The 20,697-nt window shown below is 41.1% G+C and overlaps 1 long non-coding RNA gene across 2 annotated transcripts in view; it reads right to left on the minus strand.

Moving 5' to 3' along the window:
- Window positions 1-2,133: 2,133 nt before the first annotated feature.
- The window catches only part of LOC134732218 (uncharacterized), a 63,725-nt gene continuing 45,161 nt past the window's right edge, over window positions 2,134-20,697 (minus strand). The window contains exons 3-4 of one of the 2 annotated variants that reach the window (XR_010115166.1): window positions 13,124-13,218; window positions 2,134-3,454 (exon numbers count right to left, since the gene is read on the minus strand). This is a non-coding gene — a long non-coding RNA (uncharacterized lncRNA). Of the gene's footprint in view, window positions 3,455-8,027; window positions 8,956-13,123; window positions 13,219-20,697 lie in introns of those variants that run through there. The other variant, XR_010115167.1, reaches the window with a different exon arrangement.

Below are 20,697 nucleotides of genomic sequence, written 5' to 3' on the forward strand. Positions count from 1 at the left end.
TTCTATCAGAGAGGTTGCATCGTCATAGAATGGTTACTTGATTGTCTTTCCAATAGACTATGGGTTCCTTGAGGGAAAGGATTATATTTACCTTTGTTTATTTGTTTCTACAGCATCAGTGATAAGCATGCCTCAGAGGTGACACATAATAAACTCTTATTTCACAAGATTCTGAGGAGAGGAGATAAACTTAGAATATTATAAAAGCAAAATGAGGTACCAGAAGTAGTCTGTAGCTTCTTTAAAATTTTGCCTGAAGTAAGACCTCAATTGAAAAGAGGATTGCAATGTTTTCTGCATCGTCCTTAACATTTCTACTCTTCGACCTGCAATAGCAAGAACTGAGTGAAATATGAAAAGAGAATGTGTGAAACCAATTTGAATATTCTGCTTCAGATTTTTCAAGGGAGATCATGGTGTTGCTCCCTGTTTACAATTCTCTCTCTGACGGTTTTGCAGACCATGAAATTGGAGTTCTGCTCCTTTCACAATGGAGATATTCAAAGGAAAGACACAACCTTTGGTCTCTGGCCATAGTGTAAAATTAGGATTAAGAAATCATTGAGTTCATTTGGTTGAAAAATTGAGGAAGACATGGTCTGTAGTCTTCAAATCAATAGGTATTTGGGAAATAAAAGCACAACATTGTTGCCGAGAAACCGTCTCTTCACCGTGGACCACATTTAACTGAGATGCCAGAAAGGGCCATAATTAGGAGAGAGAATCTTATGAGGCTACATTAATTTAATATGATTGACACCCAAGTCATAACTCGACCTTTACTCCATTACCGGCTAGGAACGTTTTCCACTCTGTACCACACTTAGTATATTTAAAGAGGAAGGATAGCTCTCACCATCTCCTAGTCACTGTCTAAGAAAAAGTTTTGTGAAATATTTCATGTTGCACTTCCCTCCAGGTCTGTTTTCAGACATAGTGAGGAGCCTGGAGTTTTCCAGAGGTTTTCCAAGCTGTTGAGGAATGACACCAAGCAGCAAACCCATAGAGGGAAGAGGGAGAGTCAATTATTTGAGTTCCCAGGAGGGTATGAGAACATGCCAATGGGATATGAAACCAAACATAGCTATACAATTTGAAGCAAAATTCAATTTAAAAAATGAAGAAAGTGATATAGTTTGGCTTTGCATCCGCACCCAAATCTCATGGGAGGTGATTGGATCATGGGGGCAGGTTGCCCCATGCTGTTCTCATAATAGTGAGTTCTCACGAGAGCCCACTGTTTGATAAGTGTCTGGCATTTCTCCTGCTGTCTCTCTCTCTCTCCTCTCCTGATGCATGTAAGACATGCCTTGCTCTCCCTTCACCTTCCATCATGATTGTAAGTTTCCTGAGGCCTCCCCAGCCATGCGGAACTGTGAGTCAATTAAACCTCCTTTCTTTATAAATTACCAAGTCTCAGGTAGTTCTTTACAGCAGTGTGAAAAGGGACTAATACAGAAGGTAAGATTAATATCATTACTATCAGGTTGAACTAACTAAGCAGAAACCTGAAGAAGTCCTTTGCTTTAATAACTTTTAGTGACTGACTTTTCTAGGAAGTAATCAATTCTTGACAGCAATATAAACTTACAACAAAATAAAGTGCATTAAAAACAAAACTAACAATTTTTATTACTTATTTTTAAATAAAATTTCAAGACTTTTTACTAACTTTTCTTAATGTCTGTGATATCGAGGTTGTTTCTATTTGGTCTGCATCTATTGTGTATGAAGGGTGGTGATCTTATATAATGCTAGGCTGCTGTACATCTCTTCCCAACTCTATGCTCAGCACTGTCATGGCAGTTGTCTGAAATTGGCCAGTGTGAAAGTATTTACAACAAAGAAAATGGCAAATTGTAAACTAGAGGTTTTTCTCACTGGAGAGCCAATTATTAAACACTTGTCAGCATACCCCAGCTGAAGTGTCATTCAGACCTACAGTACAGGCAAACAATTTCGATTTTGAGGCTCTCATTTAAAAGCAGACATGAATATAAGGTTTCCCTTTGATTAGAAATGTATTTTCTGCCTTTTAAGCAAAATGTTCACTTGAGAGGCAAGTTAAAACAGAATTTCTGGCAGTGCATACTGAGAAAATTCCCCTAGTGGATTTGCCCTAGAAGCCTCACATGGATTTTTAGAATGCAAAATCCTTTTATTTTATGTTTTTTGTCTTTTTGAATCAACATTTCACTGCTCTCTTTTTTCCACCCTCTGTATCCTTCATCCTGCCTCCCATTTGTAATAGATGCATCAGTCAGGAGGCATGAAGCTAGTCTGTCTGGGGAAATAAATGCATGGGCAGGCTTTCAAGTAGCTATACAATTTCTCTCTATTCTGTCACCTCTGCAATTCTATTCATCATGTTAAGAATGTACACGTCAAGCAAAACCATGCTCCCAAATCACAAAAATGGTTGTGGAATCAAGCAGTATCACATTGCTCCTATGGGCAATTTATGGTTGAAACACCTCTCCAATGAGGGTTAAAGAAAGACATTCACTCTGATGGATTTTGAAAAGTGTATTAAGCCTTGGAAACTTGTGAAGGAAGATCCAATCAACTCTGCCAGCAATCAGAGGAAGCCACTGCCACCTCTCAGCTGGAGAAACAGAGGGAAGATGCAATGTTACTAGAGCCAGGAGCAGGGCCGGCCTTCAGAAGTTGGAATGGAAGTGAGCCTCTTTCAGGGAGCTGGAGCCAGGTAGGAGATGCTGGGAGCATTTTGACAAAGATGTCCCATAAGGCAGAGAGGGTGGAAGATGAAGGTCCTGGCTTTTCCCTATCTCCTCCCTGATAATCTCTGGATTACCTGGGAAATTCAATCTGGAATTGGGCATCACCCCATACAATGCAGAGTGATACCAGAAAAAAGAGGCAAAGGATATGAGGGTCACCCAACCGAGATAGCATCCACTAAACATGTTGGCAGGTCCCAAAGGTGATGACCTAGGGGAAGTTCCTCTGAGCTGCTTTTCCACACCAAACACAGCAAGTCACTTGTGTTATCCTGCAAACTCCTTCTTAACTGCCTCCTAGGAGAGTGGAACCTGGTGTAAATGTCTTAGAAGCACCTCCAAAGAAGATGCCTGCTGTGTCCAGTTGCAACTTGTTCCTTCCCGGAAGATGCCTTTATCACCCACGAAACATCGTTCTACATTCTTCCTTATTCCAAAGTGCTGACGTTTTGCAAGGTGGTGACAATACTATGCAATTTCTCCATCTCCCTTGTAGTCAGGAGAGGCTGTAGAACATAGCCACTGTAAGTGGAAACCAATGATATGCCTCTTTGGAAACATTCCAGTGTCTCTGAGGATGAAGAGGAACAGATTCGATTTCCATGAATTTTTTGCCTTCCCTTCCTTTTCCTTCTTTTTTTCTGTCTTCTTTTCAGAAACACGACCTTAATGCCTACAGGTACAGCAGCTATTTGTAACCCAGGGTCCATGAGCTAAAATAGACAGTGAAGCAAAAAACCGGAAAGAGCTTTGTCTTATCACATGTATAACATGAGTAAGGCAAACCAAATATTTACTTGAACCATTTTGGTTGTATTTCTATTTTTTGCAGCCAAATATGATTTTAAATATTAAATCACCTAAAAACAAAACATGATAACTGATGCCATAATGATATATGGGTAGAAAAATAAAAGATTTGAACTCAAAACATCCGAATTCAAACTCCGGCTCTATCAATTACAAGCCATGTGATCTTAGACATGTGGGTGAATGTCTCTGGGCCTTGGTTTTTCCCATTTATAAAATGATGGTGATGATAATTCCTGCTGGGTCTGGTTCCTTTTCAGTATTCTACAGCCTCAGAGCCTACGCATATGCTGTTGCCTCTGCCTGGAATGCTGTTCTTTTGCTCCACTGACTCCTACTTATCCGTGAGATCTTAGATCAAATATACTTTTCTTTCAGTGGGTTGTATTTGTTGTCCTCTCATACTCAATCAAATTTCAGCCTCTTAGACTTTCTTTACACTGTAGCTTTTCCTTCTTTTAAAAAATACTTTTATTGGCTGGGCACTGTGGCTTACGCCTGTAATTCTAGCAATTTGGGAGGCTGAGACAGGCAGATCACTTGAAGTCAGGAGTTCGAGACCAGCCTGGCCAACATGGTGAAACCCCCCTCTCTACTAAAAATACAAAAATTAGCTGGGCATGGTGGTATGTGCTTGTAATACCAGCTACTTGGGAGGCTGAGGCAGGAGAATCGCTTGAACCCAGGAGGCGGAGGTTGAAGGGAGCCGAGATCGCGCCACTGCACTCCAGCCTGGGTGACAGAGCATGACTCCATCTCAAAAAAAGTTCGGGGGTACATGTGCAGGTTTGTTATGTAGGTAAACTTTTGTTGCATAGGTAAGCTTTTGTCATGGGGGTTTGTTCTACAGATTATTCTATCATCCAGATATTAAGCATAGTACCCATTAGTTATTTTTCCTGATCCTCTCCCTCCTCCCTCTGATATGCCCCAGTGTGTGTTGTTCCCCTCTATGTGTCCATGTGTTCTGATCATTTAGTTCCCACTTATAAGTGAGAACATGCAGTGTTTGGTTTTCTGTTCCTGTGTTATTTTGCCGTGGATAATGGCCTCCAGCTCCATCCATGTCCCTGTAAACAACACGTTCTCATCCATTTTAATGGCTGCATAGTATTCCATGGTGTATATGTACCACATTTTCTTTAAGCAGTCTATCACTGATGAACATTTAGGTTGATACCATGTCTTTGCTATGTAAATAGTGCTGCAATGAACATATGCATGCATGTGTCTTTATAATAGAATATTTATATTCCTTTCGGTACATACCCAGTAATGGGATTGCTAGGTCGAATGGTATTTCTGTCTTGAGGTCTTTGATGAATTGCCACACTGTCTTCCACAATGGTTGAACTAATTTACACTCCCATCAACAGTGTAAAAGTGTTCTCTTCACAACCACACCAGGGTCTGTTATTTTTTGACTCCTCAATAGTAGCCATTCTGACTGGTGTGAGATGGTATCTCATTGCAGTTTTGATACACATTTCTCTAGTAATCAGTGATGTTGAGCTTCAATGGCATATTTGTTTATATGATTATGCCATGAATTCCTGTCTCCTCCATGATACTGAAAACTCCGAGGACAAGAACCCTGTATAAGTCACTTAGAAATACACCCTCAGCATCTCCTAGTGCTTGGACATGCAGCAGATGCTCACTGTCTAACAAATGGATGGATGAATAAGTTCTGAATTTCAAATACATATGTGTCTATGTAAGTGGGGAAAATAAGAACATTTTTATTGTTGAATTGCCTAGACTAATGTGTTTTTCCAGAAGTTCCTGGCAGAGTATTTATCAAATTCTTTGCATTTATTACTGTGCAGTTGTGTAGTATATTATTATCTAGCCATGCAAATAAAAACGAACTCTTTGTGACACAACACTAATGTGCTTCCAATTGTAATGACTGCTGTTCTCACAGATTCTTGTTTCTGTGGTCAAAGAAATGGAGTGGGATGATGTGGAGATTGTCCGTGACCCAAAGACTGCTGGTCTCCGTAATCACAGCATAGAGAAAAAGAGGAGCAGGGATTTATCACAGAGATGTATTTTATGTAGTAAGTTATTTTTTACATATATATTTTTTCTCTCTTCTTGTGATAAAAGGGTGGTTATTTTTTACACTTACTCACATGAAGTGTCAATTTGATTGAATTGAAGGAAGCAAGGTTCATCCTTTCTGGGTGTGTCTGTGAGGGTGTTGCCAGAGGAAATTAATGTTTGAGTCAGTGGACTGGGAGAGGCGGACCCACCCTCAATCTGGGTAGGCTCCATCCAAATGACTGCCAGCAAGGTTAAAAAAAGCAGGTTGCAGAAGGTGGAAGGAGCTGACTTGCTGAGCCTTCCTGCCTTCATCTTTCTCCCGTGCTGGATGCTTCCTGCCCCGAACATCAGACTCCAGATTCTTCAGCTTTTGGACTCTTGGACTTAAAAGGGTGACTTGCCAGGGGCCCCTGGTCCTTGGGCCACAGACTGAAGGCTGCACTGTCGGCTTCCTTATTTTTATTTATTTATTATTATTTTGAGATGGAGTTTTACTCTTTTGCCCAGGCTGGAGTAACACTACGTAATGATATCTATTTGTGGCATTTACATCTTTTGTTGCAAGGCAGCTTATTACTTTAAATTATGGTTAAATAAAGACTTTCCACTCTGGTTTTAAACCATGTTACACATGGAGACATAGGAATGGATGATGGGAACTTTATTTATTCCTTTGCTTCTTCAAAATTTAAAAACTCTCCCTGAATTATGCTGGAAGCCTTTTAGCATGGATTCTTAAAGATGGAAGCAGAGACTGGATCCTTGTTCACCAAACCCACTCTCTCTCCTTCCTGGTGATGTTTTATTTCCAGCCTCCTTGTAGCTTGCTGTGGTCATGGGACTGGTTCCCAGCCAGTGGCAGGGGCGCAGATATGCGGCACCGCCTTCCTCACCTGGCCTGGGTGACACTCCCATAGGTGATCCTGCAGGTTCTGTCCTCTTCCATCAGCTCCGTGCCCAGCAGCACCGAAAGCTTAGAAGCCACAGGTTAGAGAAGGAGGAGTCAAAGATGGGAGAGCCTGACCCCCAAACATCCCCTGGAGGAGAGCCACTCACTGATTGGGTGTATTAGTCAGGGCTCTCTAGAGGGACAGAACTAACGGAATCTATGTATACATGAAAGGGAGTTTACGAAGGAGGACTGACTCACACAGTCACTAGGTGAAGTCCCACGATAGGCCATCTGCAAGCTGAGGAGCAAGGAAGCCAGCAGTAGCTCAGCTGGAGTCCCGACACCTTAAAAATGGGGAAGCCAGGTGGGCGCGGCAGCTCATGCCTATAATCCTAGCACTTTGGGAGGCCAAGGCGGGCGGATCACCTGAGGTCAGGAGTTCGAGACCAGCCTGGCCAACATGGCGAAACCCCATCTGTACTAAAAATACTGAATTTAGCCGGGTGTGGTGGTGGGTGCCTATAATCCCAGCTACTCAGGAGTCTGAGGCAGGAGGATTGCTTGAACCCAGGGCGCGGAAGTTGCAGTGAGGTGAGATCGCACCACTTTACTCCAGCCTGGGCGAAAGAACAAAACTCCGTCTCAAATGAATAAGTAAAAAAATATAGGGAAGCCGACAGTACAGCCTTCAGCTGGTGGCTGAAGGACCAGGGACCCCTGGCAAGTTGCTGTTGTAAGCTCACGAGTCCAAAAGCTGAAGAACCTGGAATGTGATGTTCAGGGCAGGAAGCATCCAGCATGGCAGAAAGATGAAGGCAAGAAGGCTTAGCAAGTCAGCTCCTTCCACCTTCTGCCACCTGCTTTTTCTAGCCGTGCTGGCAGTCAATTAATTGGATGGAGCCCACCCAGACTGAGGGTGGGTCCACCTCTCCCAGTCCACTGACTCAAATGTTAATCTCCTCTGGCAACACCCTCACAGACACACCCAGAAAGGATGAACTTTGCATCCTTCAATTCAATCAAGTTGACACTTCATATTAACCATCAAACCAGGGCATTTCCTTTGAAAATTATGAGTGGGAAATGAACTTTTATTTTGTTTAAACTGTTAGACACTTTGGGTTTTCTTTGTTACAGCATTTAACTTTATCTTAACTAACATAAAGACAAAAAATGGAAGCGATGGGATCCAAGCCTGAGTTCTAATCACCAAGCAGTGTTTTAGTTTAGTTAACTGATTTGAAATTTTGTGGCTAGCATATTAATTGTTTATTACATTTTCATACCACCAATTCTAAGAAGTAAATAACCATTGAAAGTGTTGACCACTCTATGTCTAAATAGATGCCTTGGTTAGTGAAAAAAATGTCTATAGTCATTACTTATTAATGTTGCCAATAGAGAAAATAGGCAGTCCAGTGTGGCTGAACAGATTTTATCTTATGATGGACAATTTTATTTGTGCTCGGTTCAATGTACCTAAAACCAGCCTGAAGGCATAGTATATACTTACAAATTAATCCAATAAAAGTGATTTTGCACAAGCAATTTTCCATGAGTTTCCAGAAAATAATCTAATTACTTATGAGTTTTTATCTCTGAAAGTAGGGATGATTTTTCCTCCCTGACTCTTCAGGGTCCTTTCTGAACTCTTTCAGTTGACTTGATTTAAATCCCAAAAAGTCAAGCAGCCAATATTATCAGAGAAGATGAAAATCAGTAAAATAAAAATATATATAGGATTGGGGAGCTAGAATTATGTTAGGAGAAAATACCCAATTTCTGCTAAATAACTGGGGAGACCTGGTCCCTAGCCCCTAACTCTTTATTGTGAACCAAGGACAATTCCTCCCCTCCCATCTCTCAACATGTCCAGAGACAATCATTCCACAAAAACTTCAGACTCCTTTCCCTGACATTGCTGAAGGAATATTCATGTCTTTTAAAATCTGCTTTGCACTGAGGAAAAAAACATAACCTTTCACTTCTTGAAAGAAAAATAAGCTCTTTGGGAAAATTATTTTTGTGCATTCTGCTAACTTAAATATCACACAATTTATACATTTAGAAAGGAGAGCTTTATACCTGACAAGGGGGATTACAACCTGTAGGAGGGAAGCACAGCCTCTGGCCAAAAACCAAAAGCAAGCACTTTGAAGGAGGAGTGGTTGAACAGAAGTTGAAGCTGAATGCATTGGCCAAGGATACATATGCAACAGGCGATCCTGATGCATGCATACTGAACAAACGTGCATGTTACCCGTAAGCCATGTTCACTTTGGGATGGAGACTTAACATTTAAATGTATTACAATTAGACTTTATATGTCGAAAGATGAAGCAAGAACATGAAGACACTCAGTGTCCAGCCTCTGTAAACCAGCCAGAACCAGTCCATGGTCAACGGTCTTCTTATCAGGAGAGAGTTACTGAAATCAGTCTCTTGTTCAGTGAAAGCTGTCTGCTTAGGGAAGAGGAGGGCCAGTTAGTCAATGTCTGGTCGTAGATGAGTTGAAAATTGTTTTAATGTTGCTTATCTCAAAGCCAGCACTTGTTTAGCTGCTAAAAAAAAGAAAATTCTTGTGGCAGTTAGAAAATAGTTTACTCTTTACATAGACATATCCCTTGCCTGGCATGGCCTTAGGTCTTATTTATAATTTGGTATCTTATTGCTACAAAGAGTCTGTTCTGCCAGTCTTATGACCTCTATTTTAACAGTAATACTGGTCCGTTGTTGTATCTAATTTGCAAAAGGAAGGGGATGAGACAAGGTGTGTCCAATCTTCCTCGCCATCGTGGCTGGGAACTCAGTTTTTTTAAAGATTCTCTGGAGTCCCCATAACCAAGACAGAGTCCATTCAGTGGGCTGTGAGGCTTAAGATTTTGTCTGTAGTTTACAATTCAAAAGTCTATTTTCTGCACGGCGTATTTGAGAGGAAAACAAAACCACACCAAAAGTGCTCTCCTAAAAGCTGAAGATCCCCTCTGTATACCCCCAATCAATGAGAAAGTCTATTGTTTCCTCCTTTTTTTACATATAAATAAAAGCAGATCACATGAGTTGTTTTCATGTTCAGTCAGGTTTTGAGGGTGATAATGTATTCACAGAACAGTGAAATGCCCTCAGACTGTTTTCACATACATGACTAAAATAATGTTTTGAGATATTAACCAATTTCTTTTCTCTTCTTTTTTTTTTTTCCTTTTCTTTTCTCTCCCTTATAAATCATAGACTCCAGTTTCTGTTCTTTTTCCAGGAGTTTATGGGAAAGAAAACAGAAGCACTTACAAGTCTTTCTGGTTATGGAAAAGAGGCCTGCGATTCAGGAGCTGGTAGTCAGTACAGCCAGTGCTTGAAGGTACGGGGTCCTGGGGTGAGCCCTAGCAGAGGAAGTTCACTAGCCCAGTCTGCAACCGTGCTTTGATGTAAGTGCCATTATCATCCCCACTCTACACAAGATGAAAGCAAAGCACAACAAGGCAAAGTTACACATTCGTGTTTGCACAGCCAAGGAGTAGCAAAGCCAGGAGCTGAATACAGGCAGGTTGGTTCCTGTGATGGTGAATACTGAGTATCAACTTGATTGGATTGAAGGAGGCAAAATACTGTTCCTGGTGTGTCTGTGAGGGTGCTGCCAAAGGAGATTAACATTTGAGTCAGTGGACTGGGAGAGGCAGACCCTCCCCTCAATCTGAGTGGGCAGCATGTAATCAGCTGCCAGCTCGGCTAGAATAAAGCAGGCAGGAGAAGGTGGAAGAGCAGACTTGCTGAGTCTTCTGGCCTTCATCTTTCTCCCGTGCTGGATGATTCCTGCCCTTGAACATCAGATTCCAAGTTCTTCAGCTTTTTGACCCTTGGACTTACACCAGTGGTTTAGCAGGGGCTCTCGGGCCTTCGCCCACAGACTGAAGGCTGCATTATCGGCTTCCCTATTTTTGAGATTTTGGGACTGGGGCTGATCCATCACTGGCTTCATGGCTCCTTAACTTGCCAATGACCTATCGTGGGACTTTAACTTGCAATAGTGTGAGTCAATTCTTCTGAATAAACTCGCTTTCATATATACATCTATCCTACTAGTTCTGTCCCTCTACAGAATCCTGAAAAACAGTCAGTCCCATGTCTAAATTTGTAGCCCCTGCTCTGCACAGCTTCAAGATAACCTGGGCTCTCCTGTCTAATACTGTGCCCAAATTCAACCAGATGAAGTAAGCACAATCCACCATTGCAGGTGCCTAGATTCAAGCAATTTCTCTGCAATTAGCCAGAGTATAATATTGCCTGTTACCCAATAATTAGGGTGCACAAGAACAGGGATCCTGATTAAAGCTGTTTTGCTTCCAATAAAGTCAGGAGCTAATTGCAGACCTCGAAAGATCCACTTGTTTTAAGCGGGTGATGTGTTTGTATTAACTTTGCCTGCCCCTTCTCCAATTTAATCTGGTGTCCAAGCAGTTACCACTATGAACAAAAATGTGTTCTGGCCAAAACGTGACTCTTTCTATTCTAACTGCTTTAATGCCTCAATGGTTCAGTTAAATAAGCCACATCCATCCTTACTAGGCTCAGAATTAAATAACATAAACATTCAACAATGTTCATACATAACTTGTAAAAATGCACAAAATAATAGGTTTAGATTCTGTGAAGCTCAGTCACACTTTCATAGTGGTGTCTTCAAGAAACAATTGAGTTATTTTATTAGCATGTTTTTAAGTTCATTGACATTAAAGTCATTTTAAAGGAGATTCTTAATACTCTTTTATTCTCCTATTTACTTAGTTTTTCAATCACATCTTCCCACTGCATCAGTAACATCGAAGCCTTCTGACAAGGCCACTTAATTATCAGCTGCACTGACTGGAAACGCTCCTTTATCAGTGCCTGCTTTCTTTGTGTGGCCTGGGAGGTCCCCGAAAAGTCTGCTGCGCCTACCTTCGTTACTATTCAGACACAATTCTTAAGACACACTGGGTTTATGTCCCTTTGAAGGTTTGCTTGTCGTTGTGTCTGGCTTATCATGGCCTTAAAGGGCTCTTCCTCAGCCCACCAATCCTCCATAGAGATGATGTGTGAGAGTGTAAAAATAAATAAGGCACCTTATGTGAGTGCATATGAGTCATCCTCATCAATGCTCCTGAAAAACACGAACACTGAGAGGTGCTGCTTATTCATTCTGTGAGCGATTACTGGGCCCACTCCTTCTATGTAACTTCCAGAACAGTAGCACTGAGCAGGAAGGCCAGCCATGTCCCATGTGGAAATTACACTCCCAAGCTTACAATGGATGCCTTTGTGTTTTCTGGTTTTTTTGCCTATGTTTTTTTAACTTGGTAATTAGAAGAGAACAGAGTAGAAAAATTAAAGACTATATATGTTCTTTTTTTTTCCTTTATGTATGCTGAAGTAGAGAATTACTGAGAGGTGAAATTTAAATTACCAAGTGATTAAAAAAAAAAAAGCTTAACATGGGATTTCATGGGATGGCTTATTTTTTTCTCCTTCTTAGCTTTACCCAGTGTTTTCAGTAACAAACACTCATAGTTTCCATGGCTTATAAAATGAAAGAATATCTTGTTTGTACCATCTCTCACTGCTGTCTCTTCATGTCATCTACTGCATGTTGGGTTTCAGATTCATGATTATAATGTCATTGTCACAGATGCCACAGAGGTGCTAAGAATCACATTCTAATGCTGTATTCTTATGAGAATACATGCGATTAGCCATAAAGGGAAAAGAAAAAAGATTTTTATTTGATCCAGACAGCCAGTCATTCCTGGAAAGCCCCTGTACTCTGTTGGGTCACATGGACATCAGGAACTGCAAAGAAAGCTGGTAAATGCAGAAGTTATGATTATCCACGACCAGTTGGAACCCTGGGGCTGGGTACACGGATGCCCTGAATGAAACCAGGCATGGTTCTGCAAGGAAGGAGCAGTTGAGGAACAGGAGGAAAATCTGCTGTGTTGGTCATGACCCTAGTGTTTACCTTATCCAGATTTCTTTTTTTTTTTTTTTGAGGTGGAGTTTTGCTCTTGTTGCCCAAGCTGGAGTGCAATGGTGCGATCTCGGCTCACCGCAACCTTTGCCTCCCTGGTTCAAGCGATTCTCCTGCCTCAGCCTCCCTAGTAGCTGGGATTACAGGCATGTGCCATCACGCCAGGCTAATTTTGTATTTTTAGTAGAGACAGGGTTTCTCCATGTTGGTCAGGCTGGTCTCAAACTCCCGACCTCAGGTGATCTGCCCACCTCGGCCTCCCAAACTGCTGGGATTACAGGTGTGAGTCACCACACCCGGCCTACCTTATCCAGAGTTCTGACTCTACTCTGGGGCTCTGGCCCCTACATTCTGCCCCAACCATTAAGGGACCCTGAAATTAAACCATGAGGACTTTAAAATTCTGATTCCATGGCCTCAGCTTTTGAGATTCAACACAAATGCCACAAAATCAAAGTTCCACTTACTTGGGCAGGTAGACAATCGAATGTCAACCACAAAGCTGTATTATGCTGAGCATTTTGTCTGATACTTCCAGAAAAACAAAAAACTCTTCAGTGAATGTACAGTGCTTAGACAAGCCTTCTCCCTCCCCCAAGGCATTCTTCCTAGGATAATCACAAGACTTACCTTGTAAGATATGAGAACATTCTCAATAATAAGGGAGAAGAACTTCTTTCTCTGTCCCAGGCATTCTTGCCAAAAAATGTGTTGCTTTACAGGGGCTGCAGGAGAAAAAAAAAAAAAAAACCAGGAAATATTAGCTCAAAACAGCCATTGTGGGTTATGTCTGTGTGTCAGGACTGGCCGTCTAATTCAGGCAGCCTCAGCCTCATGCTGATGTCCTGGGTCTATTGCAAACAGAGAGGTAACTTCTTAAGATTCCTAAAATGACACAACCAACGATCCCTTTAGGCTTAGCATCACTCTTTCTGGTCTTCCTTTTTAGAAGTAACTATAGCTCTTCTGCAGGACAGATCATTAAAAGAACCCTAATATAATTCTGAGAAATCTGTTTAAAGATGTTTTATTCCTCATGGAAGAAATGTACCAAATGAGTCCTGGGCACAGCAGAAGAATCAGAAAAGTCACATATTTTTCTGAGTTTGGATTTAAAAGCTCACAAAAGAACCATATTCGAAATTGCTCAGTAAAGCAGCTGAGTGCAGGACTGTTGGTTGCTTTCATTTCAATTGATGCCATTGATGTGATCCACCTTACTCTTGCAAGAGTGGCCATAATAAAAAAAATAAAAAAATAGATGTCGGCATGGATGTGATGAAAGGGAACACTTCCACACTGCTGGTGGGAATGCAAACTTATCCAACCATTATGGAAAACAGTGGGGAGATTCCTTAAAGAACTAAAAGTAGAGCTGGGCGTGGTGGCTCACGCCTGTAATCCCAGCACTTTGAGGGGCCGAGGCGGGCCGATCACGAGGTCAGGAGATTGAGACCATCCTGGCTAACACGGTGAAATCCTATCTCTACTAAAAATACAAAAAATTAGTCAGGCGTGGTGGCAGGCGCCTATAGTCCCAACTACTCGGGGGGCTGAGGCAGGAGAATCGCTTGAACCCGGGAGGTGGATGTTGCAGTGAGCCGAGATCACACCACTGCCCTCCAGCCTGGGTGACAGAGTGAGACTCCATCTCAAAAAACAAAAAAAAAGAACTAAAAGTAGAACTACCATCTGATAAAGCAATCCCACTACTGGACATCTACCCAGAGGAAAAGAAGTCATTATATGAAAAAGATACATGTGAAGCACAATTCACAATTGCAAAAACGTAAAACCAACCCAAATGCCCATCAATCAATGAGGGGATAAATATATATATATATATATATATATATACACACACATATATATATCTACATACACATAAATATATGTGTGTATATATTATATATATATATATATATAAAATATATACACACTATGGAATACTACTCAGCCATAAAAATGAATGAATTAATGGCATTCGCAGCAACCTGGATGGGATTGGAGGCTATTATTCTAAGTGAAGTAACTCAGGAATGGAAAACCAAACACCGTATGTTCTCACTCATAAGTGGGAGCCAAGCTATGAGCTATGAGGATGCAAAGGCATAAGAATGACACAATGGACTTTGGGGACTTAGGGCGAAAGGGTTGGCAGGGGTGAGAGATAAAAGACTACAAACTGGGTGCAGTGTATACTGCTTGGGCGATGGGTGCACCAAAATCTCACAAATCACCACTAAAGAGCTTACTCATGAAACCAAACACCACCTGTTCACCAAAAACCTATGGAAAAAAAAATTTAAAAATACAATAAAAATAAGAAGTTCACAGAAGAAGCAACCTCAGAATTGCTCAGTAAACCAGCTAAGCAGGGATAGAAGCAGATGACTGTTAGTTGCTTCCATTTCAGTTGATGTCATTGATGTGTCTAGACAACATGCCCTTTCTAAGGTGGGAGATGTGTATCTTCAAACATTGGCACTACGGGTAGTGTAGACAATGCTCCCACCAGGAGAATCCTGGGGAACTGAGAGCAATGAAGGAAACCACTTATTGACTTCTCCCATCTCATGCCTTAGCTTCTCACAGGGACAAATTCAAGTGGACAAGAATAGAAACAGAATCCTAGACTCCAGTAATGTTATGAGGTTATTCTGTCTCTCTAGCTAGCCATGCATGTAGTTGAGTTAGTGTTAACTCAGAAGGTGTGTGGTGTGATTCTACTGCTCTGAGAAAAAGAATTGGTCAAAAACAGGCCAAGTGTAGTTTCAAAAGCCAAGAACCCCAACCAGAATGTCTTAGAATACTTTTTTTTATTCTGGGAAGAAAAAAACAAAAGTCAGGAATGAATGCTTTTCTGGTCAAATAAAAACCTTTTTTTTTTTTTTTTGATGGAGTTTTGCTCTTGTTGCTCAGGCTGGTGTGCAGTGGCGTGATCTAGGCTCACTGCAACCTCCACCTCCTGGGTTCAAGCAATTCTTCTGCCTCAGCCCCCTAAGTAGCTGGGATTACAGGCATGAGCCACCATGTCCAGTTAATTTATTTTATTTTATTTTAGTAGAGATGGGGTTTCACCATGCTGGTCAGGCTGGTCTCAAACTCCTGACCTCAAATAATTCACCCACCTTGGCCTCCCAAAGTGCTGGGATTACAGGTGTGAGCCATTGTGCCTGGCCATGGCCAAAACCTTGTATTTTTATTTTTTGGCTAATCACATGTCTTCTGAAAAGGATATGGCTATTGGGATGTGATTTTGTTTTTTGTTCTTCCCAGGAAAAAGTATTATTCTCAGCTAGAAGAGGACACAGAATAAAGGGTGTTTTGTGGGTTCATGGGTACAGGGAGGGTGAATTTGGCCAAGCAGCTTGTTTGGAGAAGGCACCCTTAATAAGTGGAAGAAAGGTCTAAGTGGACTTTAGAGGTCTTGTTTTTCTATCAATGTTGGGTTTGGATTTCTTGCGATTTAAGCTTATGAACGAACTTGACTTTATCAAAGTGAGGATCAAGCCCATTTTGTCCATGCCTCTCATCAAAGAGGGCCTCACACTTACAATTCTGTTTATAAGGGTATTTTTTTCCAAATGAAATTACACACACAATTTTTTTTCACTAGAAAACATAAAACTAATATCTTATGACTAGACTCAAGGAGTTGACAGTATTTGTATACCTACAATTACGTTGCAGAAAGTAAACCATATTGTATTATACTTCAATGTGTGTGTTGAAATTTAACTAATCTCATGCTTACCCTTGAGTAGCCATGGAAAATTAGAAAGAATGTAAAACAAAGCAACAACAATTACACCTGGAACCTTACCACAGGAAAACCATGTCTTACAGAATCTATAGAAATATTTATACCTGCTTGGCTTAGCCCCTCTTCATCCCTGAGTTTCTGTTTGACTATATCATATTATTGCCCTGAATTTGTTGTCATAGTATCTAGGAGCAAAAGATTCCAATTCCTCAGTAGAGACACACTTCACTATGGCAGTAGCTTAATTTTCATCAATGCCCTTTATCACTCCTTCTGGGTCAATTGTAACATTCTTTAAACTATATCCCAAAATCCATTGAGCTCAATGTTTAGTCTTGCTGATGGACATTAGCATGCAGAGAGTCTCACACATTGCCATACCGATGACTAGATAATCCTTCCATAATATTGTGTTTGCCCTGCATAGCATTAAACTCCTTTTCCATTGAGTGATTTAATAATACAATGTGGATTTTGCTTATTGTTGATAATTAGAATTCTGACAATATTAGCTTTGCATTGCAACATATCAGCAACTGGCTAAGTCTGACTTATAGACAGATCATTTTGGGCACATGAGTTTGCAATTCTTGCCGACGACATAAAGATACGATGTGATATAAATTGTATAATCAAAATTGGATATCATCCTTCTTAAAGGGCTTGTGGCTCATTGGTATCCGACAGTAATGTGATTGAAAAGCGTTAGTCTAGTTCAAGATGGCTGAAAGATTATTTTCTCTCTACAGATTCTAAACATATGCTGCAGTATTTTTTTCTTATGCAGACTGACACCTATTCACAGAGGGAGCATCTGTTGATTGGTGCCTGTTGCTTCTGCATTCAAGATATTCTCAAATCATTCCCTGACTCTTGAGTGTTATCAGTATTGTTATTATGTATTGAATTATATTTTTGCAGAAACTCTTCTGAGGGTTTTATATAGATTATCTCATTTGATCCTCAGAATTGCCTCATAAGATAGATAGTTTTCTAATCCCCATTTTATATCTGAAGAAACTGAATCTTAGAAAGATGACAGGACTTGCTTAAGGCCTCTTAGCCAGTAAGAATATGAATCAGGATTTATTCTAGGTAGGAAATGAAACCACCTGTATCAATATGATGTAACCACTTTTTTTTAGAAATTTCTTGTCCCAGAAAATAAGACCGTATAACCAATAAATGACCATTGAATATGTCAGAATATTTTGTAAATCAATTCACTCAGGACATTAGTTTACTCACCTGAGTAAACAGTTCTTTTATCAGTCAATAGTTTACTAATGAATACTCTTACCTGGCTGTGTCCACCAGTCCTAAATTATTATGTCAAAAATGATACAAAATTCAACCAGTTCTGACTTCAAAAGCCCCATCTTAGAGAAATTGAACCCAGGCACCCACGTGATATAAATACTCTATTTTGCCTGCCCCCTTTTGAAACATTGCTAAGATTCTCTCAAGGCCTCCTTGATACAGTAAGTTTAAGTTTAATCCATTCATCTTTGGTTGAGCAGTATATTAGGAATATATTAGGTTTGTGGCAAAAACTGCAATTGCTTTTGCACCAACCTAGTAATATTCCGTGGTGGTCTTACTGGGCAAGTAGACTCTGAACATAAGGCAGACAGCTATCATTGTGACACAGAACTGATCATTGCAGTATACAGTGTCCTGGGGCCATAAACAGACTGTAACTCCGAGAACAGGACTTCAACTTTTAATTGTTGAGCTTGCCATTTCTCTACCATTTCTCTTGCCATCTGCCTACTTCTGTCACTAATGTCCTTTCAGATAAATTTGTGTGTTTGTAGCCACTACATTCATGTTAATCTCCTATAGAAGTAATAGGGATCTAATACGCTGTGCCACACCTGGCAGGCTTCCTCTGGTTTAGCAATCCCTGTGCCCAGGTGAGAGGGTTAGCCAGACTCTGCAGTTCAGAATGAGAAAGTCCACTTGGCTAACACACCCACAGCCATGACATGCAATTTGTTCTCTAACAATAATAAAGCTGATAATTTGACCTTTAACTGTCATCTCTCATGTCTCCATTTGTTTAGGACCCGACGGAGAAGATGGGTGAGATTTAGGAGGGACCGTCTCAGAAATCCCAACAGTGGTGGCAGCCAGAATATGGTGGCCCGAATTCTCCATTAGGGCCTCTGTGCTTCGTTCCTCTGTGTGCCCCCTGTAGACCTCACAAGTTGTAGGAACTTAATCAGGTTTGTTATGGTTAATGAGAGTGGTAAAGTCCTACAGATCGAGTCCCAGAAGATAGACCTGCTAAATGTACATAGAAAAAACTGAGAAATTGGCCTGAGCTGAGACTCTCTTGTGTCCATAAGGGGATTCTGGGTATGGCTTGACTCGAGGATCTTGTGGGCAATGAAGACAGAACATTGCCTAAATAAATAAATCGGCTGAATTAGTTCCTGGTTCAAACAGAGACAGCAGGACCTGAAGGAGCATCGCAGCAGAGGCAGCCTGGCACCTCCCCAGTGCCTTCAGAATCCATCCCAATAGGATCCGAGGTAGAAGCACCCTGCTGCGCTCCGTAACCATTCTTTTCAGCATGGATTCGCCTCCTTCCTTCTCAAAAGCTAATTTCTGAACAGGAAGGAATATCCAACTTAGAAAAGCTTTTCAATATCCTGCATGTTTCTCTTTTTTTCTCGTTTCCTTGTCCTGCCTCAATTCTGGGTGAGTGATGTGCCAACTGACAGGCGTTTGCCTTTCTTCTATCTTCTCACTGAGGAAATGCTCTTGCTTCAGGAAAGGTTGCTGGCTTGCCTTGCTCTCTCTCTCTCTCTCTCTCTCTCTGTCTCTTTCTTCTTTGCTTTCTTTCATCTCTTCATCAAAGAACTGCCATATTCCACTGATTGATGGGGTAAAGTGCTATGGTGGTTAAATGGCTCAAATGCTTTTGGTTCAGTAACACCAAAATGCCCAGTATGGCAGGGGAGGAACAGCTTCTTTTGATTCTTCAAACCAGAAAGATAAACATGCATTCACACAAACACTCACACAAACACACTCACACACATGCAAACACACACACAGACATATATGCACCTATGCAAATACACAGACACACACATATTAACACATATATACACACATACACATATACACAGGCACACACCCCTATGCACACACCTACAAACATATACACAGAGACACACACACACAAACACACAGACACAGAAACGCACACACATATACACGCCTACAAACATCTACACACACATACACACACCTACAAACATATTCACACAGAAACACATACACATATGTACACACATACGTGCATTGAAACGCACGCATATATGCACGTGCACACATTTATGCAGACACATACGTGGCAAGTGCTGGCAACAAAGGTGAAGGAGTTAGGCCATGAGGTAAAGAGGAAAAACACAAGATTTTCATTTCCTCATCACAGGAGTGACTGTTCGGGTTATACTGTGAAGATTTCACAACACCTTTGGCCTAATGAAAATCATCAGTGATCTCCAGGTCCTGTTGCTCAACATATGAGGAGAGAAAAAGTCCAGGTTTATCTTCCTTTGCTTCTAGGCCTGCAGCTTCGAGCATTTGCCCCTCACTTAGCATGCTGCTCCCGGAAAAGAAACATCAGGTAATTAATTTGAATTCCCAGAAATGTGCTTGTGACCTCGAGGCAGGCCCAGCGGCTTCCAGGGAGCTCCCTGGCTTGGACTTCACTTTGCGCCTGGCTCTCTCATGGAATTCAGACTCTTAGCTGTCCCGTGGCTCTGTTAGCATACATGAAATACTTTTGATTCACCCTTAAAATATTTGTAATATGCTACATTATTTCTGAGCTGTATGAGTTCATATGCAAGGAAAGTTTTATTTAACTGAATAAACCATTAGAAGAGGCATTTATGTTCAAATCATTAAGACATGCAGTTTGGGAGATGAAAGAAAATAAACAGTATCACGGGAGGCTCTTTTGGTTTCCAGCAATGATGAAAATTTAACTCAAACACATCAAGAAAGGTATTGGTTTATATAATCATTTCTCCATTTCCTTTTTTTTTTTTGAGACGGAGTCTGTAACCCAGGCCAGAGTGCAGTGATGTGATCTTGGCTCATTGCAACCTACACCTCCTGGGCTCAAGCGATTCTCCTGCCTCAGCCTCCCAAGTAGCTGGGATTACAGGTGCACGCCACCGTGCCCAGCCTAAATTTCTTATCTGCTCTTTTACTGTGGGTTCCCTTCTAAGCCCGGGAATGACCTTTGAGATTACCCATGAAATCCTCACGCCGACACCATCAGTGGTACCAGCAGTAAGGTGTTTTCTCTTTCTTTTTACTGCAGTTCCACAAAACCTCTCAAATCTAGATTCATTTGTGCTGATGGAGAATATATCCAGCCCAGAGGCAATCATAGGGCCTGAAAATAAAGTGA

The sequence above is a fragment of the Symphalangus syndactylus genome, chromosome 13 (genome assembly GCF_028878055.3).
Source record: "Symphalangus syndactylus isolate Jambi chromosome 13, NHGRI_mSymSyn1-v2.1_pri, whole genome shotgun sequence".
Lineage (NCBI taxonomy): Eukaryota > Metazoa > Chordata > Mammalia > Primates > Hylobatidae > Symphalangus > Symphalangus syndactylus.